At 39.3% G+C, this 25,503-nt stretch overlaps 1 protein-coding gene across 3 annotated transcripts in view; it reads right to left on the minus strand.

Moving 5' to 3' along the window:
- Positions 1-25,503, minus strand: part of SLC16A7 (solute carrier family 16 member 7) — a 142,156-nt gene that overhangs the window by 74,440 nt on the left and 42,213 nt on the right. The window contains exon 1 of one of the 3 annotated variants that reach the window (XM_048499867.1): positions 22,542-22,562. The exons of 1 other annotated variant lie outside the window; for it this stretch is intronic. The gene's annotated coding sequence lies outside the window, so the exon portion shown is untranslated. Of the gene's footprint in view, positions 1-20,965; positions 21,796-22,541; positions 22,563-25,503 lie in introns of those variants that run through there. One more of the 3 variants, XM_048499866.1, reaches the window with a different exon arrangement.

Here is a 25,503-nt window from a genome sequence, read left to right on the forward strand (position 1 = left end):
GCAGGTGGAGACTCTCAGTGGCCTGCAACTCTTGATATGCTGCTCTTACTGTCTGAAATATTATGACACATGTGTGCTTCCCAAAATGTTTCTTAGGACTGCTATTTGTTGGGCAACGAGAAGCACCTACTCCCTTACAAATTTATCTGACAACTACAATCTTCCAAGGCCTTGCTCTCCTGAGATTAGGTAGGTGGAAAGCTAGGAGAAGGACTTGCTAGTCAGGGCATCAAAAATTTTGAACTCTCTCCTCAAAAAAATTTGCCTGTCCCCTTCTGTTGCAGTCTTATATCAACAGGCACAGATTTGTTTTGTCTTGTCTGGAATTCCCACAGTGAACCCCCATTCCTGCCTTATGCTTTAATTGTTATTCTTATATTTTTGTATGTGTATTTTAGCTTCATTTTAATTGTTTTAAAGATACATTTTAGTTTGGCTTTAATTATTTTAATTTTTTATTTATTTTATTTATTATTCCACTTTTATACCGCCCTCCCCCGGAGGGCTCGGGGCGGTTTACAACATTAAACAAGACAGTGGATATATTAAGAATTAAAACAGTTTAAAGCAGCATTCAGTTTCTATATCAGTTAAAATAAAGATGGCATCCAGCTATTAAAATCCCTACAAAAGGGAACAGCGGACTTTAGTTGTTTCCAGGCACCCTATCAGCGGCTGGACTCTCCAAAGGCTCGGCAGAATAACTCAGTCTTACAGGCCCTGCAGAACTCGTTAAGGTCCCGCAGGGCCCGGACAGCTGGGGGGAGAGCATTCCACCAGGCAGGGGCCAGGGCCGTAAATGCCCTGGCCCTAGTGGAGGCCAGCCGCATCATAGAGGGGGCCGGGATCACGAGCAGATTGGCCTCTGCTGAACGCAGAGACCGACGTGGGACATAATGTATTTTTTATTATGATTTCATTTATAAGTTGCCACTTCAGGGTCAAATGAATGGTACAGAAGTGATATCTCAGATGGCTGTTCATGCCATTCACCAGGAACACTGCAACAGGAATGTTATGTACTGCCCATTTTCATGCTTGTCATAATAGCTTGTATATTATCTTTAGATGCCTTTAAAAGTAGGGTCTCATTTAATTATTGTCTTTTGTTTCATATCTGTAACCCTGCAGTCCCTTCTAGACTATGATCTTACTTTCTTTTCCAAAAATTCAGCCTTTCAAAAACATGGAAAATGAAAATAATATTTGTTTTGTTTAGTGGGAGTTAAATGAAGAACTAGTATTTTCTTTCATATCCTTGACAAATACATGTAAACATAGGTCTTTTCCACAGAAGTCACTTCAAATATTTCCAGAACCTTTTCAATCCCCCCTTTACTATGTTGTTTGTCTGTGTTCACCTCCTCCAAACATTTTATGGCTGCCATAATGGGTTTTTATTTTATTTTATTGCTTATTTGCTGAAACAATGCTTCACTGATTCGTTGCTTCAATTATCTGTGGATCTGTTTAATCAGTGCTTTGTTGATTTACCCAAAACAGCAAAAAAAAGAGAAGAAGATGAAGATGCAAGGGGGAAAGAAGTCAGGTGAGGGATGTGAAAAAATGGTGGAGCTGCACCGAGGGGAAAGTTGAGTGATGGTACAGAGACATGAAAAATGTCCAGGCTTTTCTGAAAATGGTTTGTATGTTCAAATTTGTTTTTTAAAAGGATTGGAGTACACTTAGGAAATAAGTTGCGCAGAAGCATCTGTGCAAAAGTTGCAGGTCATGAGGACTATTGTGAAATTTCTGCAGAAAGTTTTCAGAAGTCTGATCTAGGGAAAACACTGCAGGTGGAGAAAAGGTCAAAGTCACATGTTCTTTCATATTTTCAGTTACACACACAAAGTGAGATTACGAGCAACCATGTAATATAAGAGGAGAAAATTTATATCCTGATGGAAATCATCCTTGACCCAAACAATATTCTCCTAGTTTATCTGGTGCCAGGATATTGGATTCGATCTGCACTGCGTGAAGCCCATAGGTCACTGTAAGAGAACTTGATATTGTCCAGAGAATGACCCAAAGAGTAATGTTTTACTGACAGAAGTAATGTCTTTTCCCCCAGTTGCAAAATGTACATGTCTCTTATTTAAAGGATGGAAAAGAGGAGGACAATTAGGCCTCTTCTGTATGGCAGAATGAATAACCAGAATTGTTTAAAAAGAAAAAAATATGGCACCTATACAGGAAAAATGACACATCAGAACATTACCTGCATAGATATTTTTCTGAATCTTTAATTGAATTTCCTAATCATACACTTCTTGTCATGTTGATTGTATTTAATATCTGCCCTAGGAACTCAGGGATACATTTGGGGAAGGTCACCCTCATATCCTTGTGACTAAGCTCTTTCTGTCCTCACTGACCCTACATTCACTTGCGTTCTATGGACTAAGGCATGTCCATAGACTAAGGTATGTCCAGGGCCGAGGCACTTACAACCGAAGGCGTTTCCTTGCAGGCTGAAGGCGTCGAGGTCGGCGCCAATCCAATGCGCCGACCCGACCCCTCTGGAGACACGTTCGCATGGGACGGTCCCAGATAACAAGGGGCAGGGGACGACGGCGCAGAGCTGCGCCGTCGTCAGAGCGACTCACCTGTCCTGCGGCCCTCTGGCATGTCGCTGAGGCCAGGGGACATGCCCCCCTGCCCTGCGCAACCTCTCCAGGGTCGCAGAGCAAAGGGGGCGTGTCCCCAGGCCTCGGCGACACGCCGGAGGGCCGCAGGACAGGTGAGTCGCCTGGTTGGGGGGGAGGGCGGCGCGGCTGTGCAGCAGCTGCGCCCCCTGTGCAAATGGCTCTCTGGGGACGGCGTTTTTGCCGTCTCCAGGGCACCATTAACTGCCTGTGCGGAAAGGGCCCAAGATTGGTTAAGCTATTTTTGTAATAAAACACATTCTTTTAAAAATTTCTCTGTTTGATGTGGATTTGTTCTGCTCTGTTTTGCTTTACAAAAAGGTTGATTATTTCCTTGCAAAGTTACCATTTCAGAGGGTTTTTTTGTTATTGCACAATATATTATAACCAGATTTGTTTTGAAGAATTCATGTTATTTTCTTGGATGTGCAAAAATAACTATCTATTGCAACCAATCACACAGTATTCAAAAGGAAGAGTGATCTGACACCTCTGTGGAACAAGGGTTTTTTTATTACTTTTCCCCTTATAATGAGGGAAGTATAAAAATAAGAACAAATAGATAAGATAATTTATGCATTAAATGCATGATTTTCCAAAGTTTTCATATACCAAATAGTGTAACTGTTTACATATTTAGATGATACTACTGATTCTGCCTGAGATAAGCAAAACTAGGTTACTGGTATATGAAAAACTGAGCATTAATGTAAGGAACTACAGAATGTTATTTATTTATTACTTTTACATCCCACTGTGGCTTACATGGCATTCTCAAGGTTTCCTATTCAAGGACTAAACTGACCCAAACCAGCTTAGCCTCAGCTGTATTACTTGACCTTCAACAGCCCCCAGAGGCTCAGTGTTTGCTGGCTCTACGGACAGAAATATCACTGTTTTGGGAGAGCAACATGTCCAACCTGAAGAAAGGTATTTTCTAAGTGAGTAGTTATATATTTCTTTAATCATCTTGGTGCTTCATTTCAGCATAGTAGACCCTATGGTCAACTAGCCAAAAGTTATCCATGCAACAAAACGCACCTCCAGAATACTCTTCCACAATTTGAAACAAAACAGTGATCATGTAAAGGACAGTAATGGCTTTCAAATGCCCCTGAAGAGAACTGCTTTTAGGACCCAAGGATTACTTGTGAAATTGCCCCACTTTATAAATGATTAATCAACATGCTTTTCTCTTCGCATCAACTGTAAAATAGTGAAAGCCAAGTAATAGAAAAAGGGTTTATTAAAATCAGTTGCTGATACATAGTTTGTGGCATTTATGTTACTTCCTGTTCTGAATACAAATCTTTCGCAATTCTAGGCATGATACAGGAAAGGTGTCTTTTGTTTTAAAGTTAATTATTACTTCTATGCCTCCAGTTGTAAGAAAGTTGTTCGCTAGTTTGCGTGGAAGAAGGGCAGGAAACAAGGTCATAGTTGTAGGGTGGAAACTACATCTCCGGCCCCGGTCCTGCAACATTTCTTCTCCTTCCCAACTGTGCCAAATCTAGTTTTAGAAATTCCTGGAGATTTGGGCCTCATGAAGGCAGAGTTTGAGGAAGGAGGAAGTTCGGTGAGGATGTAATGCCATAAAGTCCTCTCTCCAAACGTGCCAGATCTTTGTGATCTGAAAGTCAGCTGTATTTCCATTTGAAGATTTTGGAACAATCTTCTGTAGTCTGCCAATGTAATATCACTGTAAGACTATCAAGGATAAGACGTATCAAGACTATCTATGACATAGCTATCAAAAAAGAGTTTAAGGTGCAGTCTTATAGACTGGCATTCTGTATTCAAGGTGGAAGTCTAGCCCGAAGAGGCAACACAGTCCTTTGGACCAACATCACAGCATAATATTAGCTTTGCTATTCAGACTGGGAGGGCTGGTACTTTCCTCACAGTCACAACAACTACACTGCAGAAGGATATACAGCATGGGCAGGAGTATTATGGATTTGCCCCTACTTCTTCCCTTGGCTTTAAAACCACAGCTGTAACAGCATTCCAGGTAACTTCTTCCAGAGATCATAAGAAGACAATTTATAAGGTATTCACCAAGCTAAACAATAGATGTTCAAAATAAAACAGGATTACAGTCCAGTTGTCCAGATCTCCATGTTTTCCTTTGCTAAGCCATATAAAAACAGAATAGATAACAAAACTTCAGCTAAGTTTGGAAAAGAATTTCAGTGGATGTGTACACATGCTGAGCCCGTCATTGTACAGCATATGAAGCCATAGCCAGCTAAGGGTGTCACAAACCTGTTATTGTACAGTCTCAGGTGGCTGAATGCCACTTGGCCCTTTAATTGTGAGTGTGTTAAACAGACCCCACTCCCTTCATATTGAAATGAAACTGCAGTATCTCCTGTACAAAATGTTTTCTAGAGGTTTATCCTCACAACATCTTCTAATTAAAAATCATATTTGCTGTTTTCAAGGGTTGTGACAGCAGCATTCCTGACTGTGACACACACACATATATACAAGGAGGAAGAAAGAAAAACTAAACAAAACATATGGAAAATAATTCTATTTGGAAGGAATCAGTTATTTGCTAGGACATGAAGGGAAAAGGGCTTAACGGAGAACTATTGCTCCAACAGCTGAAAAGATTTGTAACTTTATTTCTTTAGATGAAACATCTCAAATTTATATCATACTTATATAAATATTAAAGCATACTGTTAATATACAATAATACTGAAAAATTTACCCAGACCAGGATGGTCCCTGCAGGGTAGCCTGACCCTGTCAGAACTCAGAAGCTAACCAAGGTTAGCCCTGATTAGTATTTGGATGGGAGACCACCAAGGAATACCAGGGTCACTATGCAAAGGAAGGCAATGATAAACCACCTCTATTAGTCTCTTGCCTTGAAAACCCTGTTGGGCCACAATAAGTCAATTACAACTTGGCAGCACTTTACATACACACACATGAAGTTATTCATATCCTTTCACCAGCTTATAAGAAATTTCTTAAGAAAAAAGTAAAAAAGAAAGAAAAAATAAGGTTAATAATTGAATTACAAAGAATACAGAAGAGTGGATCAGATCAAAAGACCATACAGTCCAACATCCTGCTTCACACAGTGGTCAACCAGATGCTTCTGCAAAGCCTAACAGCAAGGGACAAAGGAAATTGCTCTCTTCCAATGTTTCTGTACCACAATGGGTATTCAACAGCACCATGGCTTCCATTTATTTATCCTACATTGTAACCATTAACAGACATATCCTCCAAGAATTTGCACTCTCCATTTAAACCACTTAAGTAAGTGACTATCACCACATTTTGTGGCAATGACTTCTAGTATGTGTTCTATGCAAAAGGATAGAACACATACTTTCCCTGGATTACTGTCAATTAATTCATTCCAGAGGAGAATTATAAATATTATATTTCTTCAAATTATGTATTACCTTATAAACTTCTGTTTTTCCTTCCTAGAGACATCTCTAAAAAAAATTCTCCAAACCCTTTAAACCTTCCACAGAGGGTAATTGATTTTCTATCCCTTTGAACAGCCCATTTTTAAAAGGCCTTTTACAATTCTGTGGTATCATTTACAGAAGGGATAACCAGAACTATAGGCTGCATTCCAATATCATCTTTTTGTCATTCTAAATGCTGAAGATTTTTATTGCCAACTCCCAGTGACATTCCGCCAATGGGGCCGGAGGGGCGTGACACCCCATGCCCATGCCGCGGTGTGGGCATCATCAGGGCATTCCAGGGAAGGCAGTGCTGCAGCAGGGGTACAGGGTGCATATGTGCTCCAAGCGCAGTTCCCCCTTGCTCCGCCCCTGCCAACTCCACTTATAATAACAGTCGTGTGGATTTTGCCTTTTTCATGTGAAGAGGGGTTTTATATTCTGGGACATGTAATATATACCATTTTTTATATTTTGAACTTTCAACCCATGCAACAAGTTCATGTAATTCTATATCCCTATTCCTCTAACTAACATATATCTTTATTAATTTAGAATACTCACATAACTACTCAACCTGGATGGCCCAGACTAGCCTAAATCATCAGATTTCAAAAGCTAAGAAGGGTGGGTCAGATTAATACTGAGATAGGAGACTACTAAGGAAGTCCAGGGTTGTTACACAAAGGCAGACAGTGACAATACTGTACAAAAATAAACATATTAAACCTATAGTAGTCAAGATGTCAGCTCTTTTAAACAGCTCTTTTTACTGCCATTCCAGAAGGTTCCACAGGCTTTGACTATATCACTCCTTGTGAGAAGCAGTTTGAAACTCTCCTGTTCTAGGTGTGTCATCAGTATGATGTGGTGCTTGCACCTCATAGACTCCCTGTTGCCACCTGGGAAGTTAAGGGGTGATACCAGTTTGATAGTCTCTGTTTGATGGTCACTGTCTAAAATGCCACTTCAAATCACCCTCCCCAATTTTCAAGGCCAGAAGTGCCACAAACAGATTGACTCTTCTGTCCATAAAATCTTGAGCCCAAAAAGGGAAGGACAGCTTATTAAGTCCAATAAATTGAAACTGAGAAACCCAATCTTAAATTCATTTTTTTCCAAACTTGACTTTACACTTGACAATTATAGACAGAAGGTGTATTGCAGGTGGGGAATGAAGGTGTTTTTCTTGGGTTTTCTGCATGCAAACAAATTTGGAATGTGACAAATGATGAAAAGTTGAAAGAAACAACATGAAACAACTGTTTTATCTCTTGGGTTACTATGCTGTTTCAGCATGTAGTTTTGATGTTAATTGAGATGAAAAAGCTTGTACAATAATGATTTTTTTAAAAGTTTCCAGAAGAAGCTTGATTTGGGTGTGACATTTGGTTTGAAATGAATATTCCAAAGAAGTATAAATAAGTTGTCCACAAACCAAAAGAAACATCTGAATTTTAATGACAAACATTGCAGAATTATTTAAAAGAATCTATAGTAGTTTTACTCTCCCAGAAGATATCACATGATGCTTGTGCTAGTTCCCTGTTATCAGAGTCACAACACTTTGTGAACTACTTATAATGAATAACTAATCGACCATTAAAACACGCACACAGGGACAAGGAAAAAAAGCATGCCAATAGAATACCAGCTGAACCACTCCTGGCCAGTTACATCCAGATAAAGGAGAGATGCCATGTGATACTGTGTCAAAGCTGAGGTATAATTTTCCTACATGAAAGTATGTGACAAACACAGCTTGAGGTTTCCAACACAGATATATTATTATAGCAACGGTAAAGGACGCTGAAAGATATCCTGTAAAAGTCATAGATGACAAAAGCTCCACACAAGGACATAGCTTATAATTCTTTCACAGACCATTACTTTGCCTTTGGGGATATATAATTCTGTATATGTGTCTTGCAAGGAAACAAATGCAATCCTACAGCTATAGAAACATCTAATGAGCAGCATTTGCTTCTTAAATCCCTTTTGGCAGTTGCTATTACTTTGTCACAATACCAGCACAAGTGTGCATGTGCACAGTCTTGTTGACAGCCCCATTGCCCTTGTCAACTTACCTAAGCCTTCTACAAAACAAAGTACCTGTTTTCTTGTAATCCATATGGCCTATTTCAGCTTAGCAACAATAAAGGATACAGCCTCCATGAAAAGCGATCATAGATGTAATTCATAGGATTCTTCCTCACAAAAAAGAGGGGGGGAAGAGTTGCAAAAAGGGGTAGGAAAAGAAATCTTGTGTTATATGTTACTTTGCTGTTAGCAGAAGTGCCCAACTGCTACCCCAATCTTTAAAGAGGGCCAGTGGTAGTATGAAGGTACACATTGATCTGCTGTATTGAATATACCCAGGATGGTTAAATTTGTGTTCTGGGAAAGGTGAACAGTTAAAGGAAAATTATAGTCCATAGTTATAGCCCATAATCTGAGGCCAAAAAGGAGGGTAATAAATTGTATGGGAAGAATTTGGACCCATAAAAACTACATGGACTTACCACATTATTTACTTACAGCAGAAAACAAATACACTAAAGTAGAAAAGAGCCTAAATATGATCATTAAGAAAAATGGAACACAGCTGTCTTAGTATGATGATATGCTGGTACATATGAGATTGTTGTTTGTTTTTATGCTGAACCTTTAAAAATGAAGCTTCTTTCACCAGAAAGAGTTACTAACTTTCTTTGCTTACCAGAGAAGCCTTTAGAACAACTGTGATGGTGCAACATTCATGCATCTATATCTACTGGCATCTGATTGTCATAACAGTAGTTCTTGAGTTTTCTGTAAAGCTTACATACAACATTGGGCAAAGCTATCATTGTCTGTAAACTACAATTCAATTCTGTACAGTTTGAGAACACAAAAATAACTGTCGTCTTTCAGCATCTTATGTCTATTGTTTAAATTGCTCTAACTTTATTTTGTCCACTTTATCATCTTTCAGGTTGGCTTATTACCCAGGATGGAGTCACAGTCTCTCAATAAAATGGAGAATATTAGCTCAGAGCAGACTGCTTATTAATATTGTGAGAGGCTGGGTAAGAAATCTTTAATATCAATGTATATGAAGGTCAGCTCTTGGAAGAAGATCCACAAAGAGGAATATAATGCAAATTTGACAATCTTTATTGTAGGGATAAGAGATTCAGAAGCACTCAGTTCAATGCAGCAAACACACACACACACAGGCTCATTCCGCACATGCAGAATAATGCACTTTCAAACTGCTTTCAGTGCTCTTTGAAGCTGTGCGGAATGGCAAAATCCACTTGCAAACAGTTGTGAAAGTGGTTTGAAAACGCATTATTTTGCGTGTGCGGAAGGGGCCATAGTTACTAAGATATAAATAGTTTGGAAAATAGGTCTGGAATAGAGAGGGTATGGGGTATATGGGTAACACGGCCTGATTACAATGTGAAGGTGATCCGGGGTTCAGATCCAAATGGCCAGTGTCTTGTTCCAGGGGACAACGCATTGGAGACAGCAGTGAAGATGGAAAAGTGTCAATGGCACTGAGTGATTGGACCTTTGGAGGGTAGGACATTTATAGAGTGGACCACCTTTGGGAGGTTTCTGGACTACCCCTGGGAGGTGTCAGGGCTTTGATCTTTGGGAACTAGATTTGGGATATGCAAGATGGAAATTAAGCAGAGGAAGGTGATTAGGAGTAATGGGAGAGATATTAAGTGGATGGGTATAGCAGGGAATTGTTTAGGGAGTTGGTGAAATCACAGTTGAGACAATAGAATGCAAACTAAGGTGGTCAGGAGAAGTTTAGTCATAGAAGGGAGTATCTGGGTTAGGACAATCAGGGGAGCTAATGCAATCAGGGGTCCTTTGTGGCTAAAATAGACACAGAGATGAGTACCCCTCCTGCAGGGATGCTGAATTGTGCTGAGGGCACACCATTACTTGGACATGGAGCTGAGAATGTGCTGCTATGGCAAGCATGCTGAGAGCAGGAGAGAACAACAGAGTTTCTGTCTTGTAGGTAGACCGGGCCATTGCCAGAGAATGGGCTACCCATTTCTGCAAGGCAAGCATCACCCTTTAGGCTAGCCAGCGACAGAGACATTTGTGAACAAGCACACACACACACACACTCCCATGCCAGGGCAGTATGGTAACAGGTTCTCTCAGGTTGGCTCTTCTGTCAGTTCGCCTAAGAAGATTGTTCACAAAAACAGGACCCTGGAGAGCAAAATTATGTACACATGTTTACCATTTTTGTTTCATGCCTCTACTGCACAGTCCAATGCTGAGCACATTGCAGTAGTTCAAGTTCAAGTTTTATTACGGCTCAAGGCCAACCAAAAACATTCATTAAAATATAACTTAGGTAGTTTACATAACTTTACATAAAAAGATAAACCATGCATTCTTCGCTTCTGACAGACTTTGCATACAGGGCACAGAGACTGAGGAGTCGTTTTCTGTCCATCCAGAGACTGAGGAGTCGTTATCAGACAGGAACTTTGCAATGCATTTTTTGAGAGTCCTGAAGTTCTGTCTAGCCGAACTTTGAGCTTTGAATGAAACTCATTATACATCAAGCATCTGCAGAATACATGTTATAGGATTTCTACTTCCCCAGACATTCAAGGACAGTCCCTCTCCACACCCTTTTTCTGAATCTTTCTGAATTTTTTTTCTGGATCTTTCTGAATTTCCCTTCCAGTATTGCTGAGGGCAGAGCATAACATACAGCTATAGTGTAAGCTCTCCCGTGGCTGTTTACTTCCAGGGCAAACAGATAAGAGGCTGGAGAAGGAATTTACCTTCTACTAAGTGTTGAAATAAAAGCAAGGGAACTACAGAGATCCAATTGACGATCTGTATCTTCTACCCTTTGCCTTAGGATTTGCTTGGTGTTATCTCACCCTAACTTAAGCAACATTTGTGGGGGAAACTGAAATTCTCTATTTTATCTCTGATGGCCTTTAGCCATTTTGACTGGAAGCTGTCAGATAGAATAAGAAGTAACAAACCTTGGAGATTAAAATTTATCCTTAGCCACATAGAAAAAGACAGAAGACAAAACTTAGGTTCTACTTTCAGAATTCCAGTCTCAAGATGTATCATCACATTTAAAATGCACCTTGGAACCTGTAGGACTGCTCTAAGAAACTTGGATTGAACTAATTCTAATGCAGCAAAACAAGATTCTGGTGGTCCAAAATACATTCCATATGACAATCAGGCTAGAGATTTAGCCTTGAATAATTTTAAGGTAACAGGGCCATAATGTCCCCCTTTAGAGCAACAACATTTGATTATGTTTAATGCTGATCTTTCTTCCAGGCATGAAGAATTATTAATGAGGGCAATTTGAGAGCTTTCAGTATGCAGGACCATTTCAAGGTACCTGAAGCTGAAGACTTGCTCCAGCTTTTGGCCATTTATGTTCCAAACCCTAGATTTTGGCTGCTTGCCAATTGCCATCAGTTTTGTTCTAGACAATATAACAGCATCATCAGTGTAAAGTTAAATGGAAATATGGTGATGAGTCAGTTTGAAAGGGTATAAATTGGCTGCACTTAGGCAACTTACAACATCACTGATGCAATAAATATAGAGCAAAGGAACTGAGAGACATCCCTAGCTGACTCCTTTATAGGTATTAATTTTGTCATTGAGGTGTCCTATCCTTGAGCAGCCTAACCTCAGTGAAGTTTGATCATGAAGGGCATGAATGAGGAAAAGGAGTCTATCAATGGAGAAGGCCTCTAATTTACCCCATAGAATGAATCTGGAGATGGAATTGAATGCTGCTTTAAGATCAATAAAAAAACAGCATACAGTGAGGATGGACCTTTGGAGCAGTATTTTTCAAAGAGGTGTTGTAGGATTAACACAATGATCCATCGTGAAACTTCCCTCTCTACAGCCAGCTTGTTCCTGTGCTATTTTATTGTTCTGGTTGAGCCAAACTACAAATTTGGCTAATAAGTGCCTGGCATAAAGTTTGCTGACAGGACTTAAACTAATTGGCTTATAATTGGATGGATCTTTTCTGCAACCTTTTTTTTTAAGGACCACAATAACCATTCACCAATTCTTTGGATACACATTGCCCAACAATGACAAAAATTGAAGGAGAGATAAAACAATACCATCTAGAGGTCTGTTATGATTCTATTTAGTATAATGTCTTGTTAGGCAAGCATATTTATTGAACTGCTGCATTTGTAGAAGTCACGCACACTGCTTTAGAAAATACATACTACAGCAGAATGTTATTAACACTTCAGAAATGCCACTTTCAATTTGTTCCAGTTATGAAATCTTATTCCCACAGGGATATATCCACTAAAGATGGTGCCCAGGCAAGTACTACAAAGCATTAAGCTGCACCCCGCAACATGGAGTTGGGGGTGAAGTTTGAGCTTGGCTGGTTCCAGCTTTAAACTGTAGGCTCCATCTCTAAAGCCTGCAGTTTAAACCTGGACGCAACCAGGCTGAGCCCAGTCTTGGACTGCAGGCTGTATGCTAGCTGGGTTCAGCTTTATATTCCTGCCTCTGAAGCTCTGGCTGTTTCCACACGGGTGGAATATGGCGGCCTGGGGACAGCAAAAACGCCATCCCCAGGCCGCCATTCACACAGGGGGCACAGCTGCTTCGCAGCCACGCCGCCCTCGCGCCACCCGCCCGGCGCCGAGCCGGCGTTTCCAGAGTGCACTGGGAAGCGCACTTTTCTGGAAACGCCGGCTGGAAGCTGCTGCCGTGAGAATGGCAGCCGCTTCCCGGCGCTTCCCCCCCCCCCCCACTCCCTTGCTTCCCTTACCTGCTCTTCAGCCCTCCGGCGTGTCGCCGGGGCCTGGGGACACCCCCCCCTGCTCTGCGACCCGGAAGCAGGCGCGCAGGGCAGGGGAGGCATGTCCCCAGGCCCCAGCGACACGCCGGAGGGCCGGAGAGCAGGTAAGGCGACCGGGCAACGGCACCCAGCGGCGCCGTCTCCCTGGTTCTTTCTGGGACTGTCCGCGGCGGATCGGATCGTCCAGCCGTCAGTTTGGTCGGCGCTGGTACGCTTCACCCGGCCGCTTCCTCAAGATTCGTATGAAACGCCTCTGCCGCCTCCAAAGAGTTTGAAAGCAAAGCCAGCAATATAAAGCTGGACCCAGCCACCCTGAGCATGCGTTTCAAGGCTGGCCTCCACCTGGCTGAGTCCAGTTTTAAACTGCAGACTTCAAGGTGAAGATCACAATTTAAAGCTTGTCCCAGCAAAGCCAGCAATGGGGTGGGGTAGGGTCTCTGGGCTGGAAATAAACCCCTCCCTTCAAGAAGTACCTGGGCAAAAGCTCTCACTTGGTCCCCCCTAAAAACACCAGTACTTCTAACTCAGCATATCATTCAGCACCAGCTTTTGTCTATCTCAGAAGGGGGTTTTTTTGCACGTCCACAAATACTCCTCTTCACAATCCAAAGTAGATTGAAACTTTATGATATAGTGACCAACTTCTGCATTCAAACTCAGGACAGCATAAAACCACATATAAAATTCTGGTCTGAATGGTGATGGAAAACACAAGAAGAAACACAAACTAAAACAATGTAATGTATTTGAGAAAGGGAAAGAAACCTGGAAATGACTTACCCCATACTGGAACAAGTAATTTACATGATAGATTCAGAATAACCCTCTTAACCCAGACTTCTTGTTCTTTTTCTTTAGTGTGCATATAAACTACCAGACTATAGCCACACAGCCCAGAAAACCCACAACTGCCAAAGCTGTCTTTGTTGATATCTGACAGATGGAACATCAACTGACAAAATGTTATACCTCAAAAATTGTGTTGATCTCTAAGGTGTTACTGGACTCTAATATAGTTGTCATACTGCAGGCCAACTATCTGATATAAGTAATGGATCAAGAGAATTAACATTTGTATCACAGATAGGATATCAATAATTGCATTCTTACTATGTTTGAGGGCAGTGACCTACCTAGCAACAGGACTGGAGCCCCAGGCACCACTTGGGCAGGTCACATGGGGGGTATGTTGGTGGGCCATCTCCTCCCTCAAAGTTGAGCCCGTCCCTAAACTCTATGTTGTGTTTGGGTGCAGGCATGCAGTTTAATGCTGAATTTGCTCCCTCTCTCATAACTGTGCCCCACTACCAAACTCCATGTAGGCAAACACTGGCTGGTTCAGGTACATACCTGTATCTGAACTCCACATAAAGTTTGGTGGAGAGGTGCAGTTGTGAGGGAGGGGGCAGCCCACACAACATGCCCCCATGTGACCTGTGCAAGTGGTGTTCAAGGACAGGCCAGCTGTTGTGCTTGCCCTGGTCACTGTTTAAGGCAGCTACACCCCTGGGTGATGGCCTGCCTTAGAGAAAGAAATGGTCCCATCTCCATTTTATCTTTAGTTCTGGGTGTGGGGGAGTGTTACCAATGATCCCCTTCCTACCTAGATGTGTGCTGTTACTACTTATACTCTTTTTTTAAAAAATGGCATGACTAACAGAAACCCCTGAAGAAGATTCTTGGGAAAATGCGTAGGGAATTTTAACTAAATAATAAAATATAAATATAATTTTACCTATTTTGTATCTTTGACCTTGGCCTCATTTTTTACCTCATATGACTAGCCAAATCATAAAGTATATGACTAAAACCTCATACATGTTCCCATTCAGGAAGCTTCATGAAAGTGAGATATGTATGCTATTTGAGGCATGTGACAATACAGTCACTATAAAACTTCCTTGTATATCCTAAGTTTGGTGGCATAGTAATTAATAGAAAAAACAGTCCAATCTGGAATGCTGCTTTCTTAAGAAATACAATGTTCACACTTCTTTTCTGACTGAATGCATTTGTTTAGCTGTCCTTCATTCTACTGCACTAAAAAAGCAAGCAGTGAAAGATAATGTTAAGATAATTATTAAAACCACTGAAAAGCTTCTCTGTAACTTAGCAGCAAAAAAGCTCTATTTGCATGTTCAACTAGAGAAACAACTTCCATTGTAGCACTGTTGAGCACATTGCTCTTAAACCATCCTGCATTCCAGTCACCACAGTCTTGGGCTATCTGTTGACCTGAAAAGGTCAGGCTAATATAAACAGAAATTATTATTAAAAGAAACCAACCACACATACTATTGAAATATTGGTTGAAAATTGTGTGCTTCCACTTCTAATTTAAAAAGTAATAACCGTGAAAAGGTTTCTGTTGAACAGGACATAATGAATGTAGCTTGTGTTTCCTGCTCATTCTTTTTTTATATCTGAATGTCCTCCTATTGTAGGGGAGCAGCCTTCTAATAAACAAAATCTCATGCTTCAATAGTTGGGCTTCACCCCTCTTGACACATTTGTTCTTTGTAAGTGTCCTGGAACACAACAAAAAGAGGCAAAATCTTCTGTGGATTACTGTACTTTCTTTACCTTGCCAACCTTGCCAGGTGTTTTATCACACTTCATTAGTTTCTCCTGGCATATTTCACAATAGATGCAAAACCCTATCACTGACAATACTGTATAAGTTCAAAATATAACCTGTCTAGCATTTAATTTGTTGTTGGTTTACAAGCTAAATGAAGGGGGAAAAGAGAGCCAAGGTGGGAAAGTGGCAACTGGAAAGAGTAGAAGAGGACTAGGAATTGAGGGATAAGAACATAAGAACATAAGAACAAGCCAGCTGGATCAGACCAAAGTCCATCTCATCCAGCTCTCTGCTACTCGCAGTGGCCCACCAGGTGCCTTTGGGAGCTCACATGTAGGATGTGAACGCAATGGCCTTCTGCGGCTGTTGCTCCCGATCACCTGGTCTGTTAAGGCATTTGCAATCTCAGATCAAAGAGGATCAAGATTGGTAGCCATAAATCGACTTCTCCTCCATAAATCTGTCCAAGCCCCTTTTAAAGCTATCCAGGTTAGTGGCCATCACCACCTCCTGTGGCAGCATATTCCAAACACCAATCACACGCTAAGTAGCGTGAAGAAGTGTTTCTTATTAGTCCTAATTCTTTCCCCCAGCATTTTCAATGAATGCCCCTTCGGTTCTAGTATTGTGAGAAAGAGAGAAAATTTCTCTGTCAACATTTTCACCTCCCATGCATAATTTTTTAGACTTCAATCATATCCCTCAGCCTCCTCTCCAAACTAAAAGAGTCCCAAACGCTGCAGCCTCATAGGGAAGGTGCTCCAGTCCTCAATCATCCTTTGTTGCCCTTCTCTGCACTTTTTCTATCTCCTCAATATCCTTTTTGAGATGGCGACCAGAACTGGACACAGTACTCCAAGTGGTCGCATCCACTGCTTATATAAGGGCATGACAATCTTTGCAGTTTTATTCTCAATTCCTTTTCACGATCCCCAGCATAGAGTTTGCCCTTTTCATTAGCTGCTGCATTGAGTTGACATTCCTGAACTATCAACTAAGACTTAAATCCCTTCGGTCTGTGACTGATAGCACTGACCCCCTCTGTATGAAGTTTGGATTTTTTGCCCTCATGTGCATCACTTCTACATTTAGGCTAAGAATAGAACTGCATTTGCCACTTGAGCCCACTCACCTAATTACTCAAGGTGTCCGCTTTTGGATTTCAGAATCCTTTGTGGTTCTCACCAATTCCACATAATTTGGTATCATCTGGGTAAATTTACACCACGCCACCCACCCCCTACTTCCAGGTCATTTTATGAATAGGTTAAAGAGTACTGTCCCAAAACGGATCCTTGGGGACACCCACTCCTACACTTCCATTGTGAGAACTTCCCATTTACACCCACTCCTTGTTTCAATTTTGTATACGCTGTAAGTTTCTTATCTTTAAATAAACCTAACAAATACATTTCCGGTTCCATTTTTTAAATTGTACTTCCAATATATTTTGTAAATGATTATGTATCTTCACCCAGAATCTTTTTATTCTTTTACAGTTCCACCAAAGATGTATGAACGTTCCTGTATCCTCCCCAAATTTCCAACATAAGCCAATGGGTACATTATCCATTTTAGTAACACCATATGTAAGGTACCATCTATGAATTACTTTATAAATATTTTCTTTAACATCTGTGCATACTATGGATGTGTGTGCTCTTTTCCATATTAATTCCCAGTCGTCCAGGTCGATATTTCTACCAATGTCTTTAGACCATTGTAACATAGATGTCCTAATTAATTCATCTTCTGTTTCATGGTCCAATAGATATATATAAATTCTACTAATTAATTTTTTCCTTCCCATGTTCATAATTTCATCCAACTTTTTAGAGAAGCACAGGTGACATTAATTCTGAGTTAGTTCATAATCAGACTTTCAACACTATTGAATAAATATGATGCCAAGTCTGAAAGGAAAAATGTGGAAATTACAGCTATGTGAACACTAACTAGCCAGTACTCTTGGTTCACAGTGGCATTTGGGAATAAAGTGTTTTTGTTCACTGTGCTTATATTTGGTTCCATTGACACTGACATTCTGCATGATGGTTTGAACAAATAAACATAAGCAAAATAGCACTTTTGTTTTAACCCCTGATGGCTGATTACACTTGATGAGGCCATGACTTCAAAGAGAATTGGCCAGGGAGTCTTTGTTTCAGGGCATGTTCAACATTATTACCCACTGTCCTATTTGCAGCATGGCAGGCATTAGCCATCAGTGGGCTTTTTGCTTGTGTCCAGTGGGGGGTGGGGGTGGGGCAGGATGTTTCATGGGTTCTCTATTACACATGTGTGCTTTAATTTTTAATATACTCTTTATTTTCCTTTAATCTTATCAATAGATGAATATATCAATCTATCTATAGATCAATATATTGACATAAAAAGGCAAACTATTAAAGAAAAGTTTTAAATACAACATCTGTATACTTTGAACACTGATTGTCTTTTATGGTGGAAATTGAGGAGGAGTAATAGTGGTGTGCAAACTACAAAAACATAAAAGGACAAACTATGAACTTCTTGTTTGCATAAGCTTTGTAGTCTCATCGTAATGGCTGTACAAACCCAGATTTCAAGACCGGCCAGGCTTTTTCTGGTGTGGTCACTGGAATAGGAGGAATTCACTTCGATTGCTTGTATATAAAACTACAAGGCTGGAGATGTCCCAGTTTGTTGATCAAACATAGGGGCAAACTGAATGTTTGGACTGGTCAAATAGTCTTATTATTTTTACATTTTTTTAGTGTTAGTATTGATTTATCAATCTATCAGTATGGTTATTTAATTTACTTTAGATCTAAAAATATGCAGAAGTGGGAAGGCCGTGGGCAATAGAAATGATATGGCAGAACAAGAAGCGGGAAGTAGTCAGCCACAGGGAGGAGGGTGAAGAATAAGTGTACAAATCAGGAGAGGGGATAAGACTAGGTAGCTCCGCTGTGGGCAAAGGAAGAGGTCTAAGGGCAAAGCTTTGCCCACTAAGCAAATCTTATCCTGCTCTAGCAGTGAAGGGGTTTCTAACATTCTATGTTGTAGGAGCCAATGAAGTTAAGGGTTATGTGGCGTATTCTAGCCTGAGTCCTCTCAGATGCGTTGCTTGCATCTGTGGCTGGCATCTTTCAGAGGAATCTGCCAGCCACAAGATGGTGCTGAAACGTCAGGAGAGAATGCTGCTAGAACACGGCCATACAGCCCGGAAACCACACAGCACCCAAGTGATTCCGGGCGTGAAAGCCTTCGACAATACAAAATTTTAATTGTTTAATTTAAGTGGTTTGCTTGCTTGCTGCTATAAGTGGTTTGCTTGCTGCAGAGAGAGTGAAAAGTGAAAGCAGAGCTAGAGGAAATACATCCATACAAGAAACCTTGCCACAGCAGACATTCACGTCCACCATGCAGCAAACACATTGTGTATATTCGGCCTCTGTGTATGTGATATGAACTTCAAAATTGGATTCAGATTTCTTGTAACCTATAGGGAAACAAAATAAAATAAAACCCACTACTAATAGTAAAGTGATCCTCTTCCTCCATACTGCCAGACCTTTTGCCATCTGCAAGGCCTGTAAATGGGTCAGCACCACCCTGATGAATTAAGGAAAAGAGTAAGGAGAATTTCCTCAGTGCTCCCAGTCCCCTCCGAGGCTGAAATAAATCATCCTTCTAAAATGTCATCAGTTGGTGCACATTTGCATATTTTAAAAGTTCTTATTTTGTAGAGAGGTTGCCACATAGTCCCTTCTCCATCACATACATAATGTTAAACCATGTGTGAGATGATATATGAACAGTTTCTATTGGTGAGGTGATATATGAACAATTTCTATTTGTATACTCATAGGTTCAACACACAGTCCTCTACTTTTTTGTATAAAAACAATCTGGTCTAAGACATGCAAGAAATACAGCCTTGGGGACTAGGGGCTATACATCCCATACTCTCTGCTGGTTTATATACTTCTATTTCTGTTCTCATACATTATGTGTTTCAGCATGAAAGCACTGGAGCTATGGAATTCCCCCTGCAGATCTGTTGCAGTCATGGGGGCGGACATTCTGTCATTGGGACTCTCTAGTCTTTCTTGCTCTTTCCAAGGTATGTCTTCTCTTTTACAAGTTTTCCACTTGTGCTCTTCTCCCCTTGTCTCCACTGAACAATGCATTTGTAATGCAGCTCAGGTTTTTATTAATAGTGACCACTGGGACCTCATACATTCAAAGAACATCCCTGTTATATTAGTATTTCATCTAGGCATTAAGGCATTCACAATGCAATCCTAAACATAAGTACATCCTTATGAGCTCATTGACTTAATGGGTTCACAAAGGTATGATTGTCCTCAATATACGTATCCTGTGTGCTTCCCAGCAACAAATACATCTCAAAATTGACATGTGATACAAAACTATCACCTTTGTTTGTATTATTCTTGTAATTATCTCCTCACACACATATGCACACTTCCCTTTTTGACTTGTTCAATAAACAGTTTTGGATACGGTGACCTTACTAATTTTTGTCTCCTGTTTCACTGTGTGCTGTTAGGAAACAGATTGTCAATCTCTAAGCTAACACTATAAAACAATCACACAATATTAGTTTATTGTGGTTTAATTGCTCACTGTGCCCTTGCTCCTACCTTTCATCCCAATGTTCTTGATACTAAGTGGGTCAGACATGATGCTTCCTTCCTCTGAGGCTATCCAAGAGAAAATAAGAATGGTTGGAAAATAAAACCTTTGGTTTTCTCTTTGTCTTGACTGTCTGAAGAGACTGGAAGGTACCCTGGCAACTCAATCTGCGTACTATTTCTAAGGCATCTTTTTAGAAAAGTAAGAGGAATACTAAGCAGGCTCAGGTTTCAGAAGCTGTGAACAGGATGTTGTGGTAAGTTAAATTCACTCTTGCGTGGTTGATCGCATACTAAATTTTCTTAACACTCAAGGGATAACTAATCATTGTTAAAGGCACCTGTGCATGCATTCCTGAATAAAAACATAAAGAAGAAACAGGATACAGGAAGATTCATCTGATCCAGTGTAGTCTACAAGGATCGTAACAACTGGCAGGTACCAGATGATCTTAAATAAATTAGTGGTCCATCAACTATGATTTACTTTCTAGCCACCTCAACTATTAAAGCTGATATTGATCTATAACATCTATAGATATTAACTTCTGTCTGGGAATGCATGCAACAGCAAAATATGATGATTTCAGCATAAGCAAAATGCTAATTTAAATATTTTAAGCATTAGTTGTTAAATATTACCTCATTAATCTGTGGTTTTTGTTAATGGGAGCAAGACAGCTATTCTATTAATTCAATCAATGGCAGGGTAATGTGTGATGTCCAGTCCTACAAGGCATGCCATCCACTGAGTACAAAACCAGAAAGATTTAAAAAGTTCTGGAATGTGACCATAGACAGATACTTACAGTTGCGGGATAAAATTTTGTTCAAGGTTTTATAGGTTTTCATCCAAACAGGGCAATTTAAAAACCTTCCAACATCTAATACCCTGCAAAATTTTCAGAATCCTTTCTATGCCTACACAGAAAAATATACAGAGATTGGGATAACACTCTACAAAAAATACTGCAGGCCGTACCATCTCTTGCCAAGGCCGTGTACAACCATTTTTAAATAAATACTATTTTCTCAAAAGAACATTCCTTTCCAGAGTCTTGTCATTATGGCTTTCTCCGATTTCAAACATGTTCCTTCAATGGAGCTTCAAATATATCCATTTTTAATCAGATTCTTTGATAGCCATTCACACACTCTCCCTTCTTTTTAACATTATATTTCTTCTCTCTCTTTTCTTCAGCTTGAAAGCTGTGCATAAATTTTGCCTTACAGTCCTCAATTATCTTTTATCAACTCTAATCACACTTTCTCTCCTATCAACAGGCTTAATTAAATGCCACACACATTATATTTTACTTGGCCTACAAATAATGTTGACTAAATATAATCTGAAAGAAATCTCCATGTACACAATTTATGTAATGGATGATTTTACAGAAAAATGATTACAGGCACACAGACATAAACACTAAATTACTAAAATTGCTTTATTTTACAATAATCAAAGCATTGCTTCCTTTATGAAACAGGCTATAATTTGTGAACCACACTCAAAATGGGGTTAGCTATAAACAGTAGTTAAGAAACAGTAGTAGAAGCACTTAATTGTATCTTTTGCATTCTAGACGGTCGAGAACATCTCAGACTGCTCAACTGTCCAGCGTGAATGAATTCCTACCTAATTCATGAAATTAACAATACCTTAATAATTCATTAAATAAGCAAAAGTTTTCATTTCAAATTACAGAACTACCAAAGGAAATAAGCCTCCTGCTTAACAGAGGAACCTATTAGCTCCAAAATAACCAACATTTTCGTATTTCATTTCTATAGCAAACATTTCATTAATTACTGTAGAGTACTGAATTTGAATTATGCAGGAAAAGACACAAATTAGAGCTTAGTTCTTCTGCAAATCACTTAGTTTAGTGATTAGCATAGCTTAGTGATTTAGGTAGAGTCTTTGCTTTACTGAGAGATAGGTAAACATTACCAAATTTCAAGAAAGAAGTAATATTTGACATATTTCCTGAATAAAGCAATTTCCTAACTACAACTGAAAACCTTTTTTCACCCAAGACCCTTTCTAATGTACTTAAAATCTTCAGTGCACAGACATGTGCTATCAAATGAAACAAATTTTGTTTTTTAATTGAATGTTGAAGTGAGTGGAATTGTGGTATTTGACACAGTTACAGCTTGAGATGCCTGTACATATAGCCTATGTACATAAATACATAGATGTTTACACACCATTGAAGGACTATCTAGATGTGATACACACATGCATATAATCATTCCAATCTGACAGCACATGAGAAAGTATTTAGCATTATTCTTTTAGATCTAACTACTGAAATCCATTGGTACATGTCCAGCAATATACATATATATGAATAAAACATGAAGAAAAAGCTGTTTTACCTGGCACAAGGCTGCAGTCCAAAAAAAATAAAGGCAGCAATTGAGACTTTACAGTTTGAGCATTTAAACCCTTTTTGTAATGCTGATTGGTTGATGATGAAGCATGCTGTGTTATTGTTTATTGCAGACAACCAATTGCAAAGACATCTCAAATTACTGCAGAACATTACAGGATTCTTCTTTTGAATACTTGAAAAGAAGTTCCTTAGAGAAGTAGTAATTACTTATGAAAATCTTGATTTCTTGCAGAACAGGATCCCTCATAAAATGTTTTGATTTAATTCAGTGTCATAATTATTTTATATTTATTTTAAATATAGGTATACTGTAGTTTATAATTTCAAACTCCAATAAAACATATACGTACCAGCTCCACAAACCATCTATCGCTTTAGTATCTAAACAATTAATTATGAAGTCCTAAGCAGAGATACCCCCTTCTAAATCTATCAAAGTCATACAATTTAGAAAGATGTAACTCTGCTCAGAATGGCACTGTAAATTTATTTAAATCTAAGCATTTTCATTTAAATTATTGAACAGCTGTGTAGGCTGCAGTCAATGATCAAAATGTGGAATCTAGATATAGTGTTAACTATAGGAGGAAGCATGGCTATCTTATCAAAATGAGGTTTAGAAATTAAAATTAAATATTTTACAGAAAAATGTACTCGAGTATAAGCCAACCCAAATATACGCCGAGGCACCACATTTTACCACAAAAACCTGGGAAAACTTATTGACTCGAGTATAAGCCTAGGGTGGAAAATGGAGCAGCTACTGGTAAATTTCAAAAATAAAAATAGATACCAATAAAATTCCATTAATAGGTTAAATACTGTTCAATATTTATTTCAAAGAAAACCAGTAAACTAACTTTGTAAGTGGAAAAGAGGGTCAACAAAAACAATATGGCATCAACAATAACTTTAAAAGTACAAAAACCTTAGCTCAATCAGCAACCAACCTAAAACACAAGACTTAAAATCCTTCAAAACTGTATGTCTAAACAGAGCTTCAGCTATAGCTGGTGTGAGGTTATCAGCACAGACTAGGGCACATACAGTTGTATATAAATACTGCATATACTCAAGTATAAGCCAACCCAAATATAATCCGAGGGGTTTTTTTCAGCATTAAAAATGTGCTGAAAAGTTGGCTTATACACGAGTATATATGGTAAATCCAAACTGCAATATTATTAACGTAGTTTTTTGTAATATTAAAGACATTAGGATAAAATCAGCTAAATTCAAATGTAATGGCCAGGATTCCATGAGCTATTTTAGACATATTAAAGAATGTTTATAGAAGTGTTTTTATTGTTTTTATTATCTTTAAAGGGCTGTACCCTTTCTATACCACGCACATACAGCTCTCCTCAGTTTCAAAAGCAGTTTGCCATGCAGCCTGGGATAACTGTTTATGAAACAGAAGGCCAAAGACCCCATAAGGACAAGTCATGCAGTTCTTTGAGAAGTAGCCATAGCCAATTTCCAAACTGAATTTTAGAGAAACATTAGGGGAAAAATTGTTATTAATCAAAAGCGCCAGCTTATGCCACAATGTAAAAAGTATAATCAATGTCATCCTAGTTTTATCAGGAGAGGTTCAAAGTATAGCTTTACAGGCTGTCTACATCCTGAGTATGCATTCTACATAAAAGAGTAAAGCAAAGAGAGAGAGAGAAACAGAAAGTATAGCAACTGGATTATAGGCTGTCTACATCTAATCAAGGAGGGACAGTCTGTATCCAGCAACTAGGCTTCAAATGATGTTCCTGTTTCTAAATTTCAGTCACACAGTGGCTGCATGTTAATACCATGTGTTTTCTTGAACTATCCACAGTTATTGATTAGGGCAACAGGTAACATAAACTAAGCAAAGCCTGCTCCAAAAACCTAGTTTGCCTGCCATCCCAGAGAGCCAGCTGAAGTAGGAAAGGCCAATTAACCAGTGTTTCTACAAACTTCATATTCAAAAGCTAGGTTGTAACAAGTTTGTTACAGAAGTTATAGAAGTTTTTTCTATAATAGTAACCAACAGTAGAAGGGTGACTTGTATTTAATTATTATACAAAACCAGATATAATTAATATCTGAATGCATCTGTAACATAGTATATCTGAATGCAGCTGTTCAGATAAACATCCTATCTAGCTGTCCAGATAGACAACATTCTTATGTAATATCTGAATGCAACTGTTCAGACAGATATTGTGTCTGCGTAACATACCTTCTCTCATGTCAAACAAATGACAAGTATTCTAATCTACAAGCCATAGGAAATTACATAGTGAATGCATACGCTATCTCGGGGTGTCAGTGGTGGCTTCCAGGCTGTATGGCCATGTTCCAGCAGCATTCTCTCCTGACGTTTCGCCTGCATCTGTGGCTGGCATCTTCAGAGGAACCACACAACACCCCAGTGATTCCGGCCGTGAAAGCCTTTGACAATACATTGTACATACAATCTTTGTATAATGTATATTTGATTTGTATTTATACATATGTTGATTAGTTCTCATGTACAACTGCACATGTGATTTAGACCTCTATTTATCTACCCACTGATCCTGCATCATGCCATTACGTATATGCAAGGATGCTATGCATTCAGTGTAACATGTGAACAAGGACAGTCTTCTCCTAGTTGAAAATACCTATGCAGAAGACACCTAGCAAATGGTTGGTCTCTGAATTATAGTACTAATGTAAAATAAAGCAATCACTGAAGTATGTTTCACCAAATGATTAATAAATATACTGAAGATAAGTTCCGTTTTACAAATATACCCAGGTTGTTGACATGGGTAAAATTATTTTCATAAGGTATAGTCTAGTCAATATTTATATTATACAGTTCACTGAAATAATGGACTTGAAAGGGTGTGACTCTGCTTATCACTACATTATTACTTACTCTTTAAGGATACAGACTTTCAAAAGGCATAATGCTGAAT

Source organism: Sphaerodactylus townsendi, linkage group LG06, assembly GCF_021028975.2.
Source record: "Sphaerodactylus townsendi isolate TG3544 linkage group LG06, MPM_Stown_v2.3, whole genome shotgun sequence".
NCBI classification, from domain to species: Eukaryota; Metazoa; Chordata; class Lepidosauria; order Squamata; family Sphaerodactylidae; genus Sphaerodactylus; species Sphaerodactylus townsendi.